We start from the raw sequence: 17932 nt of genomic DNA on the forward strand, positions 1-17932 counted from the left end.
TCTGTTGATTTGAATTCTTAATGCTTGTATTTTTGGCTCAGGTGCTCAATAAAAACTCGCTTCATCCCAAAAGTTTATCTGTTCGAGAGAGATACTCGTACTGTATCAAATATGTAACATGTGTTTTATACGTTTTCCTTGTAGTTGTAATAATAGATTTAAAAAAGCTGGGGAACACATAAATGTTATGAGAATGAAATATTCAGGTATTATCTTGTGAAATACTACTAATATTAGGAATATGAAAGTTTATATGTATGTTTGTTTGTTCCTTCACGTCGAAACGGCTGAAGGGATCGAGATAGAATTTGGAACGTTGGTAGATTATAGTCTGAAATAACACGTAGGCCACTCTTTATCCCACCAAAATGCGGGCGAAGCCACTGGCAGAATCTTGTTCAACATATACACATACAGAGATTATAAGCCAATATTACATTATGTTTGCTCTATGCAGTAAATATTGTGTTAACACCATGTTGATCCAGGTATTAAAATCAACCCGGAGACATATGTAACCACTATGACAGCCCCTAATACATGTAACATTGATATATTATTAAAAAAGTAGGTCCTTTTACAATACAACATAGGTACAATGTGTTACGACTACCTAACAAGGTAAATGAATAATTTCTACAATAAAAAATCGAACACAATACCCTTCTTCTCGGTATTTTGGAACAAAAACAGGACAATGAGAGAAATACCTCATTTCTTGTCATAAGTACTTATTCAAGTTATTTTTGATCGTTGTTGCTACACGTGGAGAGTATTAGGAAAGGTAATAATTAACAAAAGATATCAGTTTTCGTTTGATAAGTTATTTATTTAGAAAGTTAAAGACAATATCGGAAATGTATTTTGTGTTAACAATAACTGTTAAATAATTTAGTATTGCCTGTTTCTTTTTCTACTATTGTAATATTATGAATAAAAAATATGTTAAACGAGTTTAATGTATATGGTCATCAAGAATAAGAGTATGTACCAAACATCAGATTAGTCTGTCGTCAAGAAAGAGCAGAAATTCTAACAACGTTTGACACATACAAACCTGTTTGAGGTTTAAAAAGTCGGTAACAAATAAGGTAATGTTATGTACACGTTACTCGTATTATGAACCAACGCATTTCTTACGACCGAAGTTTCGCATCACTAGAAAAGTAAAGACAGACAATAAAAAATCCCAGCGAGAGAACGTGTTACTCATATGAAGATGAAATAACATATTTTCGAGATGTAACCTTTTTATTACCTTTTCATAGCGCGCCAACCCAACCGAGGTTCCAAGTTTAGATTACACGTCATAATTGGGTTTCTGTTGCGTTATCGAAGCTCTGTTCTTGTGTGTGCAAAATTAATTGTAAATTATCAATTGTATTTTGTTAACTTTTTTCAAAAACATCGAAATGTTCAACAGTATTTTACCTGACTTGAGCATGTAATGTTACTAAGTTTTCGTACATCTATTATTAGTTAAATTCGTTTAGTCCATTCTCGGACCCTCGGCCCCTAAAATAGTTTTTTTTTTTAATTCGTTTATTCACATAATCCATACATATAAAAATACACACAAAAATCGTCAAACAATTTGCTCATTGGTCCCTTAAACATAGTCCACACTCGGCCCCCGAGAGACGAGAGTGGATTTTCATAGAAAAGACATAGAAACCTCGTCCATAAAACGTTCATCGACTATTGCTAAAAAAAACTCCAACTAAACATTTTTAAAGTCAACGACAATTTTTAATTAAAATATGGCGTCTAAACAAACTTTGTCTCGATTTACATATTTATGAGTTTTCGGCCTCCAAGTGAGAGTTTGTTTAATATAGTTTTACATAGGCATTAAATAACGTGCAAAATCAATTGGCTTTTTCATTTTGGAAGACATTTCGCATTAATCAAATTCCCGCGCTTCGGTGATGTCAGCGCCATTTTGTTATAGGGTTCATTGAACTTTACATGTGGTACGAATGTAATTAAGGACAGGCTCGAAGTCTCTTAGTATTAACTCTTACCGGTAAAATGAGTTTCCACAAGCTAGATTGGTTGATTCCATATTATTTGCCGTGATTTGACAAGCATAAACTAATATTATAGTCATGAGTAGAAATTGCGGCTACCGAGCGATGCGTGCATGTTGCTCATAACTATGGGCCCCTACATTAGCTTGAAACTAGTCGGACAGTTACGTGATTATAGCTAATGTATTTATTTTTGCATTGTAACGTCTTAGATAATACTCCTGAGTACAACATAAACTTTGAATAAAAGGAAACCTTGAATTAACCACAAAAATCATTTCAATTCAAATAAGTCCTAAAATATCCAAATCTTTGTGCTATTCCACGAAAGGCCTACAAAAAAATACAAATTAATAAAATATACCTTATCTTACACAAACCGTGTGAACCCTTATAATTTCTCTGACAAACTGAAAGGGATATTTCTAACAAAAAGCGAAGTCATCAAAAGGTAATATTTTAGCCGAGCGTATCAAAGAAATTTGAACGGGCTCTCGCAGAAATAAAGGAACGCTGGTAAAAACATGAGTAGATTTCGATAAAATTATAATTTTCTTTATAAATGTTTAAGTGTTTACGCAAATGTAACCTTGAGACTACAGTTTTATTTTTGGCTGCTTTTTGCTTATAAATAAACCCTTTATGCTTGTTATAGATCGCCTCATTAGTCAAATGATTACAAGTGAGACTTTTTTTTAAGTGGGCCAAGCCCGCCATCCAACCCAGATCTCGAAAGATATCGGGATTAAATACCAAGATATGAGAAAGAAAAATCATTTATTTGGTACAACAACAACACCAAGCACAAACAGTACCTACATGTGATATAAAATAAAATAAGACGACGATTAAACAACAATGAAAATAATAAACAGTATAACACTATTTAATTATCGAATCCTAAATGAAACAATGATACCAAAATTCCAGAATATACCTAAATATTTCCAAACTATCATGGATTTCGACAAAATTCTGGTTTCTGTCAATATTTGAAAATATTTTCCAGTTTGAAGTTATGGAGAAAGATTATTATTTTCCGATACTAAAGTTCCGGAGCTGAAGTGATTCGTTTCAAAGTCGGTTACATGAAGTGGAATGCTCATCAATAAAACATTTGGTGCGGTCACGTGCTTCACAACGTAGTGAATACAGAAGGTAAATTCAGAACAGAATGAATTTAGGTCTCTCTCGATTGATTATACACTATACAGTTAGTAGGTTAATAATGTGCAACATTTTGTCAATGAAATGCATAGTTCTTTCTTTTACGTTATCAAATAATCAACCAGAAATACGTTACTATAAAAATTCATGCTATTTCTTGCGCTTATAAAGTGCTTTGCTAAGCAGCCCACCAACACGCTGGAGGGGCCGACTTGTCCACGCACAATTAGGTATAAGTATGTCAGCACTGTCAGAAAGTACAGGTTTATAAGAGCGTGCTGTTACCCGGTCTCTGTTAAATGTGTAGTCACCTAGTCGGTTCTTACAACACCTGTGGAAAGACAAATATAATAGATAAATGATAAATGATAAATGATAAATGATAAATGATATTTATTTTGCAAATAGGTTATAAAATATATACTTTTCCGTCACCAAATAGTATATGTAAATGCATAAAGGTGGACTTAATAGTAACTGCATTCTATGATAACCTAAAGTTTTATTTTAATTACTCGTAAAATATTGAATGCAATTTTGGACCTTCTGTTTTTTCTCTAATATGGTTCGATGGCCGTCGTCCACTGAATAAAGTCATCTTGAACACTTATCTGCATTTTAGATGGACACAGGCGACATCTAGTCACGTTTTATGTAATGTCTTTGTTTTCTATTGCTTCCCATTTAAATACGTATTGCGCTATTCGAAATGTTTTCACATACACAGACAAAATTGGCGCTAAATTATCCAAAAATCACGGTTTACTCACGTACATTAATGGAGAAAAGTTCTACTAATTTTGAGTCACAGACAGACACTTCATCATGAGCAGCGTGCGAAAACGCGACACGGAATTGGTGCTTTTGTCAATTAAAATAAGAATGTAAACTGTTTAATTTACGTTCATGCTAATTTGATTCTTTTGGCTATGACGATTTCGTGGTAAGCGTCATAGCCAAAATTTATATTTGTTTGAGAATGATGGGAATTTAACACGTTAACTGCCACGTAGGTCACCGGTGACCTACGTTAGTGGAGAATTTGCCTTCAACAGTTTTCTGATGGCAGTTAAAGGCTTAAATGTACAGAAACAGGATAATAACATTTAACTTGAGACATATATGAACTATATATATTTATTATAGAATTTAACCATATTTTAAGTGACCAACCCAAAACAAATAAATTAAATCATCATGTTTCATCGCTCCTATCTCAAACTCCACCTCCTAATTCCTCACAATCTTCACAATCTTACTTTACAAATCAGAGCCAATAGAAGATCTTGGCCTAGTGCTCTCAATTACTTAGCAAAGTCCTCTTACGTAAGTAATTTTCGTGAGCCCATCATACTTTACGTCTGGTCCCTTGTCTGTTCTGCAAACTTATTGAATTTAAGCTGATTTAGAGCGGGTTTACCGACCCAGGCTTTGCCTGTTCATTGGACTAAGTATATCTCTATAATAACCTTTTGAAAATGAGCCTGTTTTGAAAAATGATGGATTGAAAAAAATGCCGTATCTAAACCTTATTTGGGACATTAAGGGTGCTTTTCTGCCAGAGATAAGCTATGCTATGTTCTATGGATGCGTTTGGCTTTAAACAATCATATTCATTGGTTTAGCTTAGCACTGGTGGAACCGGAGCTGCGGACTACTCCGGAGCTGTGGACTAACTAGCGGGTTTACCGGGGCTCCGGCTCGACAAGCAAGAGTAGGAACGGGGTGGTTTTTAGTCAGTAAGAGTCTGACACCTCTCGCCTTGCCCTGGCGAGAGAAGTCATTGGATGATTTTCACGCCTGAAAAAAAAAAAGCACTAGTGGAAACGGAGTATACTAAACTATGTTTTTATGTGGAAAAATGCGTACTATGGGTGGCTTCCTTACCTATAGTAAGGCAACATTGTATACTCGAGCTGCACTAATCAAAAAGATATGTTTTCTGTTACATTTTAAACTGGTAACTAACACGCAAGTTAGGTAGAAAAATGTCTTTAAAAAAGTTAGCGTAATTCAAAAAGTACTCAAAAAACGTCCCCTATAAAACTTAACGACAAAAAATAGTCAACAAAAAATGGAAATTCTAACAATACTTTTTAATGGGTCAATTAAAAAGACAGTAAAATTCAAAGGTTCGCCTTAATTTCTGGCCTTGCGGAGTTTATTTACAATTTATGGTGAACAGCATCTGGTCTGGCTTGTATGTTTACGATCTGAGACCACAGTTTAAAAAATGACCTATTTTTGTCCTAACATAATTCTTTTTACCTTAGTTTTACTGCTGGTATACGAGTACGAGTGATACAGGCCAAGGGCGGAAAATAATAAATAAGACCTAAAAATTTAATGTGCAGATAGTTAAGGAAATAGCTAGGTAACTGTATTTCAGAACCAAACTTTAATACAATTAACCACTTGCACTTTACTCTTTAGTCTCGTATTTATTTCTTAGTATTTTCATAGATCTTTTAATTCCAAAAATAAGTCGTATTATTAAGTTTCAAAATTAATATAAGTATCTAATTATATTGCAATAGAATCTAGGTTCTTACCAAAGACAAAATGTGAATACTGAAAATTTCTCTGATTCAGGACTCGAAACTTCTACTCAGAGTTCGAATGTAACATCATCCTGCTCAACAATCACCCCTTTCACTTACACATCTTCATCTATCCAAAAGAAAACTCTAATAGAAACATAATAATATTCACCAAAATAATAATATCTCGACCCACATCACGGAGCCTGACAAAGTGATAGTCACTTCAGCCTTCAGACTTATCAATGTGACTATAATACTTAGAATATTATCCTCGAGAGCCGAGAATAGCCTTCTTTTCATACCCTTTATGTGACCTAAGCCCTAAGGGCATTCCGGGAGCCTAGAACTAAGGGCGTGTCCACATCTCCACGTCACGGCGTCGTCAACGTGGAACGGTTTTTTTTTTTGAGGGGATAATCATTTAATTTTAAAATAAAATAGTGGATATCCCATCATACGTACAGCTAAGGAATGGAATTCCCTGCCGGAGTCTGTGTTTCCTGAAGGCTACAACCCTGGAATCTTTAAGTCAAGAGTGAATATGTTACTTCTAGGTAAGCGCGCTCCATCGTCGACCGCATCGTCGCTTTCCATCAGGTGAGATAGCGGTCAAGCGTGAACTAATAGATAATAAAAAAGTCATCTCCCGCCCTGGGCGAGGCGAGAGGGAGTGTCAGACTCTTACTGACTAAAAGCCACCCCGTTCCTACTCCTGCTTTTTGAGCCGGAGCCTAGGTAAACTCGAACGTGGAACGGTGCAGTAACGTGTCACGCTACGTTGCCGCGCCGTTCTAGTGCACGGTACGGCAACGTCGCCGTGTGACGGCGCGTCACGTCGTCGTATGCCGACGTAGCTTGATGCGCTCGCTTAGTTAATGCTTCAAGCGCAGGCCACACCGCCAACTAGCGGGCGGGCGCCCGCTAATTGGCGGCTAGTTGGCTTGTGTGGCGGGCTAGGCGGGTGGGCGAAGCGAACAAAGGAAGCTATACAAACTATAGGGTTCACACCGAAAACTACGGACAGACGAGCGACGGGCGGAGCACGCGGACAATGAAATATAGCGCAAGCGTTGTTTCACGTCGGTTTTCTGTTGACCAGTCTACTCGAAATGGGGAGCACAGGTGGGCGAGCTAAGCTAGCAAAGCAAATTTGCACGTCACGTCAACGTACCGTGCCACGTTGCCGCTCCGTTCCACATTGACGACGTCGTGACGTGGCGATGTGGACAGGCTCTAAGTAAATATACTAAGTATGTAGGTATGTAGTAAGTTTTATGTCCGTCACTCGGTGGTACACTCGTAAACAGTGATGGCCTTTGTTTCCTAGCTATGTACATGTGCTTCCCCGAGGGGATAGCTACAAGATAATCGGTACGTTCATGAGTATACTGCGAATGAGGATTTTTATCTATTGTTCAATTTATGTGGTTGGTATAAGAGGCCAAAAAATGTGAGCGATGGTTGAATAAAAAGTTTCAATATATTCAATCTTCGATTTTTTTATTGATTGTATGTTTTTTTTTATGGTATAGGAGGCAAACGAACAGACGGGTCACCTGATGGTAAACGATTAGCGCCGCCCATGGACACCGGCAACACCAGAGGAGTCACAGATGTGTTGCTGGTCTTATAAAAAAGAGTACGCTCTTCTGTTGTATACAGTTTGGAAGACTGCGTATGTCTGTTATATGGAATGGCTCATGCTCTATTACAATAATTACTAATTATATATTATTAATTACGTTACTATACCAATAATTTGACTGACAATATAAATAATTTCTTTACCATTTCTCCGATACAAAGTAAAAGTATATGAAGCCTACCAAGCCAAGCCAAAACAACAAAAAGGTTATGAAAACCGACATCGTGTTACATTTCCACGAAACATAAATATAAGTACTTTGAAATGCTCTTTGTCTTTATACCACAAAAAATAAGACCTCGTCAAAAATATCTTCCTCATCTTTGACACATACATTCACACCTATCTGTACCTTAGTACGAGTTTGTTTACGTTTAAAGTAATCGAAACGAGAGTGCGTTCAGCGCTGTGATTGGCGGGCTCAAATAAACCAACCAATCAGAGCGCCGAACGCGCTCTCGTAAAGCAAACTCATACTAAGGGTACTGAAAGCACAAAGAAGTCGTGGTGTAATATTTTCGTCGTAATTTTTTTTTTCAGAACCAAATGTATAATGAAGACAAAGGGTGTTTACGTTTTATAGTAAGCACGTGCTCACTGAGTGAACGAGGTGAGTGAGGGTTGATATGTCTTTGTCTAAAAATAGTGGATTGATAAAAAGACTAACTCAGTGTTCTGAAATTGTACTGGGTCTCGAATTGTTATCTCATAATATAATTGGATAATAGATACTGTATAATCTGCATGTAATTAACCTTTTAGAGATTAAAAAAGTTGATTTGATGTGTTCTAGAGTGAAGACCGCGTCTAAGCAAATGTAGTGTAGGGCGCCTTGCAGCTAGGTGGAGTGACGATATCCGCAAGACTGTTGGTAGTGGTTAAATGCGTAGAGCTGAAGTTTGAGCTCAGTGGCGTGCCATTGGAGAGGCCTATGTCAGCAGTGGAGGAGTACAGGTTGATGATGGTACTTTTATGTTGTCTACTTCAAATAAACTCTATAGATGTTTACATTTAGCAGCACATCATATCACATCAACAGCCTATGAGTGACCACTGCTGACCAAAGGCCTCTTCTCGCATGGAGAATATTTGAACATTAATCACTTTATCATATAATTTATATTTAGCACAATAACCTTATAACTTGAAAGTTAAATCAAAATTAACAAATGAAAACCGGTAGAAGTTACGAGAGAACAAAAATAAAACATTAACACAACAAGACAAACTCCTGAAACTGAAATACACAACGAGAACCAACAATATTGTGGCTGAAACTTCAGCTAATTATATTAATTTTGAAATTCAATATTGCCAATATACAAAACTTGGGGCTTTTGTGTGTTTATCAACCATTGCCATTTCAAAACCGCTTGTTAATCGGGCTCTCTTTGCAAAACCAGCAATGGACACGTTATTTAAAAGGTATTTTCATTGAACAAGATTTAACAAAAATGTAACAAGATTTGTATAAATATTTTTTGTTATTTAGTTTTTATCAATGTACATTTTGTTTGTCATTGTTCCACTGGCATTATATTATTGAACGAACGTTAATTAAGGAGCGTAACATAATATCATACCTTTTATTCCCCGAAAGGGTACACAAAAATGTACATATACAAAACACACCCACTTTTTGCTAGTAGTATTTTTATGAGTCCCATATAACAGGGAGTGGGTATTTTGTTTAACATGCAGATATATCGATTTGTAGCTAATTTGATACATACATATGTACATCTCTATCACTTTTTCTAATATACAAGATTAGTTACACAAAAAGGAACTTTATCTTTGTATTATCACGACGCAATTTACATGAATCTGCGTAGGACACCCAAATAGACTTCCACATCCATGACACGGATTGACGTCATAGGCCAGTAAACAATGGAAACCTCCCAATTATGATTTTATGATGCCCGTAGTTAACATAGCTTCGCCCATGACTGCGCCTGTGTCTCCAGGGTATTAGGGCAATGATTATTTACAACTAATTAATTAAAAACATGATGATGTTTGCTTTAACTACTCGTATTCAGAAAAATATAAGTATTTTTTTTTATATATATATTTCATGTGTCGACTTTTGGCCGCTATCTCGCCTGGTGGTAAGTGACGATGCAGCTTATGGATGGAGCGCATAACTGCCCATAAGTAGAAGACACCCAGGTTATACCCATCAGGAAACCCAGACTCCGGCAAAGAATTCCACAAGGAAGCCTAGCAGTTCGTACAAGGAAGCTTGAAGTGAAGCGCTTCATGCAAGTAGTTGGGATATCTACCATGAAGTGGTGGCGTTTCGCCGATTGTCTTGTGTTTCGATGATGGAAAGAGGAAGATTATGGGGAATCAATGTGCAATTCCCTAGCACACTCACCGAAATATATCCGGTAAAAACCTGAACGGCTGAGAAAGTAACACATGAGTAATCTGCACATGTTTTTACCATACCTATAAAAAGTTTTTTGACATAATATTTACATTCAAACAAACACAAAATCTTTTCGATTTATACTATGATATCCGTAGAAATATTTGTTATCAAAATAAAGGGGTTCCTTCGTACCGTAGATATGTTCAGTAAAATCTTCGCATTTTACGGGGAAATTGACTTATGTGTTATCGTGAAAAGTTGGTTTACAAGCAAAGGGTTTTATAGCTTTATGATTCTTTACAGTTTGAAGGGAATTCAGTGTTTACTTCTTGCTATTTGTTGAATAGTATTTGGGTTAAAAAATCATTTAAAATGGAGTCTGAAACTATTGTTGGGTCATTACAAACGTGAGATCTGTCATAAGTTATTTTTATCAGATCTCTCGCTCACACTTATGCAAGTTGTGCGGGATAGTTACATTCTTTTTACGAGACAGTTCGCACGTTTTGTAATGGTCCAACTATAGAACAACTTTTTCAGTATCGCAAACATATAGATAGTTTGGGTATAATTAAATACAACACCCAAGTAACTAGACTGGAAGTTCGATACTTGCAAAGGCCAATACTGTAATGGATCATAACACTTTTAACCGACTTCAAAAAGAGCATATTGACAATTGACTTTCAAATTTCTTTATGCTCGAAATCAGAAAGAGGAAAGACCACACTACAGGAAACAGAATACCTTTAGTAATGTTTATACAACTTCTCTTAATGACGAAACCTAATGGCTTTTCCACAATAGTCTAAGCATTAAACTGCATCCACTACACCTAAATGACTTTCTTGCAACTAAACAAAACAATAGTGAAACTACCGAAATAATCACATTAGCATAATCGAAGTTTGTATTAAACTACCGTTACCACTATTTGCGAAAGGATTTAGAGGGAAATTCGTTTAGGTAAGAAATGTTCATTCAGTAAGCGAACATCATTTAGTTACTTCAATTACACCAAAATAATAACTTTGAAGACAATAAAAATACTTGCTTTTTAATTATTTCAAAACTAATATTATAATTATAATGTTAAGATTAAGTTAAATAAATAAAAAAATAAAAGATATGTTATTGTATAAAACCAATCAAATAAAGTAGTAGGCTATGCGACGTCGTCGCGTCTGCGCACGTTGCTCCTGATGAAGTAACTGTAACTCGAAACTAGTAGAGCTTTTCTCCATTAATTTACGTAAGTAAACCGAGATTTTTAGCTAATTTACATGAGACATACTCTCACGATAGTTATTATAAAAATAAAGCAGTATGCGCTAGGAACCAAAATATTTATAAAAAGATTTGATAGAGTTCGCTCGCTCGCTAACAGTGTGACCTAGGCTTTAAAGACCCGCATTCCAGAACAATAGTCGGACATGGATCTTAATTTAGAACTGCCGGGTCTCGATACGGATCTCTGTTCAAATTTAGACTCAATGGTACTTCAAAGAAAACTCAGCTACTAATTTTTGAGTATGAAAATGACTCAATTGTATGAAAATGCTATTAATATTGTATTACAATACAGGTATTTTTTATGGAAAACTAAAATGTTTGTAGCTTCTGAACGACTTTGTTATTGATAAGACAGCATGAAGTAGGAACAGCGTGGTTTTTAATTAGTAAGACCCTGGAAATCTCTCTCGCCTCGCCCAAGACGGGAGATTTCGTTTGATGACTATTCCACCTAAAAAATGGTTTGGAAAAATAAATGGACGAATCGAAACAGAACAGTCAGGGAGTAGCAACTTTGCGAAGCCGAGGAGAGTCGTTTTAAATATTTAAGAACTAACTTATCTTGAACTGAGGGTTAAAAGGTAGATCTTTAATCATTAATTAAGCTATTAATCTACGAGTACAAAATTAAATTGTGACAATTTTCAATATGTACTATCGGCAAAAATCACGGTAGTACACACGTCTTGTTAAATAAAATTGGCAAACGCACCGGGTGTTTTCCCTCTGGTCGCTCGCACCGAATGCATGCGAATATTACCTAATGATGGTCGACCGCCAACTTTGTCGATTGTACTTTGAGGTTCCATATCACAGAGAGCAAATGTTCTTTTATATTCCAAAAAGTCGTTGCGAGTAACACATTATCTTAAAGGCCCTAAATGACATTTATTGCCCCACAGTACGTGATAAGTAATATTTATTTATGTGAAGCGAAAAATAATCTTAAGAGCGTATATTTATGTGTTAAAGTCCAGATAACACCCTAGAGAGCTACACAAGTAGAAACACGAAACAAAATAATGTTTTTCTTAGAAAATCTTAGAAGTTTCGTGAATGTAAGTTTGTGGCTTTATGTTTGCTAACTATGATGGCTTTAATAACTCTATTGCAACGTTTAGAATTAAACTTTATTTAGAATGACATAAAGTTGAAGTTTCGGTGAGATTTTAGTTTTAATGTGTGTTGTAATGGCTTGTAAGTTTTAAGGAAGTTAGAAAGTCGGGGTTATCCTTATATACCGAGTCTCAGCTTGCTACGCTGTCTCTCTGAATTTGATACAAAAAAAAGAAATACTGCTGTTTAGTTCACAATACAGTCAAAAATATATATCGTCGCCTTATATCCCCGAAGTGGCACTGTACATTGTACACCTACTTTTCACAATTTATGCTGTAAATCCTATGTAATAGGTTCACGCCTATTGCCATATACCGGATACATTTCCAGACTCCGAGCTGCTACTGAGAAATTTTCGAACAACCGAAAATGCGCAGCAATACTTTGCCCGACCCGGGAATCGAACCCGAAACCCCTTGCCCGGTAGACATACGACAAAGAATCATGTTTGCCAGCGTTGAGTATTTGTCTACAAACCACCTTAAATAAAGACAGGCAAAATAGTACACAGCTCAAAATACTTTCCAATTACGAACACGAAAGAGATCCCACATAAATCCTCATTCTAAAATCAACCTAAGAGATTTAATAATAAAATTCAAAGTACATAAATAACCACATAATTTTGTAATGAAGTGTTTACAGTAACAATTTAGTGACGGCAATACGAAGTTTATAGCGGGGGCGTATTTATTAATATTGCAAACGGTACACGAGACAGGAAGGTAGCAGAAAATTTGTTACTTCACTACGTAGTATAAAACAAAGTCGCTATTTTTGTCTGTTTGTCTGTATGCTTAAATCTTTAAAATTACGCAACGGATTTTGATGCGATTTTTGTAGGTAGAGTGATTCAAGAGGAAGGTTTATAAGTATAATACATGCATAATATAACACCATTGCACCCATGCGAAGCTGGGGCGGGTTAACATATTTAGTTAGTAGCATCTTTATATATATAATTCTTCTGTAAGTGTGTATGTCACTGAACTTCTCTTAAACGACTTGACCGATTTTGATGAATTTTTTTGTGTGTGTTCAAGGGGATCTGAGAATGGTTTAGATTCACAATTTTGTCCGCTGGACAATGTTTTTTAATTAATCAGACGTGTAGACAGGACAACGTCTGTCGGGTCCGCTAGTATAATATAAATATCACAAAACATAACATATTGTTAGGAATTAAGGAATGACAGTTTTTAAGAGTTTTAAGAGTCTATAAAAGCAAAGCGTCACAGGGTTGACATAGGTGGAGAGCTACTGAAACCCCCGACTAACGGTGTTCCTGTAAGGCTAGAAATTTGTGGAGTGATGATTCATAGTACACCAAGGCCAATAACAATGACCTGGCAGGCACCAGCCCTGCACGTCATCAGCCCTTTTGTGTTTTAAAGTGTAAAATAAATAAGACAAAAAAATCTTACTTCTGTAAGCCTAAAAATTTAATATAATTTAGTTTATACATTGATAATTATGGAAAAAAAATGACAGGCGATTAGAGTAAGCAGAAGTGTCTGCCAGGCGAATCGAAAGGTGCATATTTTAGGGGGTAAAATAAACTCTCTCCTGTAAGGTTGAAATGTGTGCCGATCTCAAGGCCTGTCGCGAGACGAGTCCACTAGCAGTGAAACCGAATGTAGGTCACGCCGTAAATCTCTCCGAGGAAAGCTCTCATTAGTACCGCCAAGAGGCTCATGACCGCCGTCGTTCTAGATCTCGACCTGCACGATCATTGTCCCGCACAGGCATTGTCCAGCACCGACATTGTCCAGCACCGACATTGTCCCGCACAGGAATGGTACCACAAAGGCATTTCCCGCACAAAAATGGTCCCGCACAGGGATTATCGCGCACAGGCATCGTCCCGCACAAGCATAGTCCCGCACAGACATTGTCCGCACAGGCTTTGTCCCGCACAAACATTGTCCCGCACAGACATTGTCCCGCACCGGCTTTGTCCCGCACAGACATTGTCCCGCACAGGGATCGTCCCGCACAAGCTTTGTCCCGCACAGGGATCGTCCCGCACAGGGATCGTCCCGCACAGGCATTGTCCCGCAGCGGCATTGTCCCGCACAGACATTGTCCCGCTCAGACATTGTCCCGCGCATGTATCGTCACGCACAGGAATGGTCTCACACAGGAATTGTCCCGCACAGAAGTGGTCCCGCACAGGCATTGTCCCGCACAGACATTGTCCCGTACAAGGATCGTCCCGCACCTGCATTGTCCCGCAAAGGGATCGTCCCGCACATGGATCGTCCCGCACTAGCATTGGCCCGCACCGACATTGTCCCGCACAGGCATTGTGATGCACCGAATTTTTCCCGCACAAACATAGTACCGAACAAACATAGTCCCGCACAGACATAGTCCTGCACCGGCATTGTCCCGCACAGGAATTGTCCCACACAAGCATTGCCCCGCACAGGGATCGTCCCGCACCTGCATTGTCCCGCAAAGGGATCGTCCGCACATGGATCGTCCCGCACAGGCTTAGTCCCGCACAGGCTTAGTCCCGCACAGGCATTGTCCCGCACAGGCATTTTCCCGCACAGGCATTGTGATGCACCGAAATTTTCCAGCACAAACATTGTCCCGCACAAGCATTGTCCCGCACAAACATTGTCCCGCACGGGGATCGTCCCGCACGGCGATTATCTCGCACAGGTAATATCCCGCACAACCATTGTCCCGCACAGGTATCGTCCCGCACAGTGATTATCCCGCACAGGAATTGTCCCGCACAGTCATTGTCCCGCACAGGCATTGTCCCGCACAGGAATTGTCCCGCACAGGCATTGTCCCGCACAGGAATGGTCCCGCACAGGCATTGTCCCGCACAGTAATTGTCCCGCACAGGCATTGTCCCGCACAGACATTGTCCCGCACAGGGATCGTCCCGCACAGGCTTTGTCCCGCACAGGGATCGTCCCGCACAGGGATCGTCCCGCACAGGCATTGTCCCGCACAGGCATTGTCCCGCACAGGCATTGTGATGCACCGAATTTTTCCCGCACAAACATAGTACCGAACAAACATAGTCCCGCACAGACATAGTCCTGCACCGGCATTGTCCCGCACAGGAATTGTCCCACACAAGCATTGCCCCGCACAGGGATCGTCCCGCACCTGCATTGTCCCGCACAAGGATCGTCCAGCACAGGCATCATCCCGCACAGTTTTGGTCCCGCACAGGAATTGTCCCGCACAGGCATTGTCCCGCACATTCATTGTCCCGCATCGGCATTGTCCCACACCGGCATTGTCCCGCACCGGGTCGAGTCCCAATGGCGTTAGTCGCCCAACAATGGGATGTGTTTCCCTATCGACAGTGTTAGTCGCATGTGGATGCCTCACTGCGAAGGCATGTGTCGCCCAGCGTCGGTGATTGGCACTCGTCGCTTTAGTAATGTGCAATTGAGTGATCAGTATCCCATGGGAGATAGGCGTGAAATTATGCTACACTCCAACCGATTCTTTAAGCCACATAATTCAAGGAGATATTAACATATCACAATATTAACGATGTACCTGAACCAAGGAGATATTAACATACCACAATATTAGCAATATAACGGAACCAAATCTCAGTAACTAAATCAATAAACGAATGAACCTTCTGCTCACATCTACAATGTAACACGAACTCCCAGCTTGATCAGAAGGGTAGGTACCTAACCTTGATACTTGTAGGCCCTTTGTTAAATCTGCTAATCTCTGCACACACCTTTTACGTACCCAGATTTAATTCTGTACAGATTTATTGATATACAAACGAGTTTAAATTATTTATTTACAAAGTGAGTCCCTTTTTCCGTTTTTAAAATTTGAGTACAATTGTGTCTAATGTATGATGATAGACCGACCTAAATACCTTTTTTAGGGGTGGAAATCATCTAATGGCTTCTCCCGCCTTGGGAGAGGCGAGAGGGAGTGTTGTCTTGTTCCTTTCCTTTCCTGTGAGCTGAAGCTCCGGTAACCTGTTACTTTGTCCGCCGTTCCGGATCGGGCATCAGCCCTACTGGACCCCATCTGTGTTTACTCCTCCTGAGAATAGACACCTCTACAATGTGTTAAAAAGCACATGTATATACATATCATCACGTCTGTTTCCTATTGGGGTAGGCACAGACAATAGAATGCCAAATGACTTGATTCTGACATACCTCTTTCGCTACATCTACATTAAGGTCTCGCTAGTCGATTAATGCTTTAATTTCATTTCAAAACGTATCCGATATGATATTTCATTTCGGATCATTATCATGTTGGTTTACATTTACAACAAAATATCTTTCATTTCATTGTTGCAAACTAAAAGCAATACAAACAAACAGTATTGATGTACAGACAACTATCGACAAAGGTCGTATCACAGAGCTCGACTCGTTCACACTCGACCGCCTTTCCAATCTCACCAGTAATAAGACTTCCTTCAAACATCAGCTTTATTTCACACTTATCGGACACCAAGAAATAACTTCTGCTACGTGTATATGCCAATTTTCTTATGTAAAATAGAAATGTATGACTTATCTGCATGCTTTATAGTTGGAAAGATAACTTCAAGATTGTCGTTGGTAAGACTTTTCTATGCCTTGTACTACACTTATATTTTTCTTTGCTATGGTAGAAGTAAACAAATATATCATGATCCAAATCTACCTCGGTTCGGTAGCCAAAATATGTCCTTGATCGAAAACGAAACAAGAGTGCGCGCTTGGTGCTCAATACCCTTAGTACGAGTTTGCCTTAAGTTGATCGAAAACGAAACGAGAACGAATTTAGCGCTCTGATTGATTGGCACAAATGAACTAACCAATCAGAGCGCCAAACGCGCTCTCGTTTCATTTTCGTTCCACGTAAACAAAGTCGTACTAAGCCCTTAGAACATTTGATGATTGTCAATTTAATTTAATGAAAGTTTTTACAAAAATATATTGGAAGTACTCACATCCCTGAGTATATAATATACCTGGATATGAGAGTATGTAGAAAAAAGAATAAAGCAACATAAAGCAGATTTAATTACTGTTCACAACAAGACCATTTGGAACAATACCCTTTAAATCTCCTTTTATGTTCGGGACATTGTTCTACCGTGTATGACAGACCCACCGTGTTGTATTACGGTGTTTAAGCCCCCATCAATTAACACATGACCCTCTCAGTACCTCCGTATAAATAGAACGGTAAACATAATACCTTCGTACAAGATCCACATAAAGGATCAAGTGTAAGATGTGTTAAACCAAGCTGTTTTATGTTTCCTCATTCTTGTATAGTAATATTCTAGTGAAAGTTTAAAAAATCTTATAACAAAAAAGTCATTAAATTGAATCAATCTCCTAGTAGTCAGAGTCTAGTAGTAGTCTTAAACCTGTCAAGTACCTTAGTACCGGTAAACTATGGCAACTTTACCAGACCCTTGGCAACTTTACCATACTATAGGTATTCGGTATAAACTCATTTATCTAAAAATCTACCCACTAGAATTCTGTTTTGTAATAGTAGTATTTTTTAGACTTTAAAAGGAAATATTTACTATATTTTGCGTAGACGTAAGACTGCTATTATGCCAGTAATGGCCGTTACAGTGTAGTGCGTGAAAATGTGCTAAAAGTTAGTAGTTCCTAAATTGTGCTCACAGAGCCTAAATTATTTGTCACAGGTGAGTGAAATTTTGATCTTGTATGTATAATATAGTTGGGATTACTGTTGTAATGTCAGCAATTGCTTTTTCTTCAATTTA

The sequence above is a fragment of the Spodoptera frugiperda genome, chromosome 4 (genome assembly GCF_023101765.2).
Source record: "Spodoptera frugiperda isolate SF20-4 chromosome 4, AGI-APGP_CSIRO_Sfru_2.0, whole genome shotgun sequence".
Classification (NCBI taxonomy): domain Eukaryota; kingdom Metazoa; phylum Arthropoda; class Insecta; order Lepidoptera; family Noctuidae; genus Spodoptera; species Spodoptera frugiperda.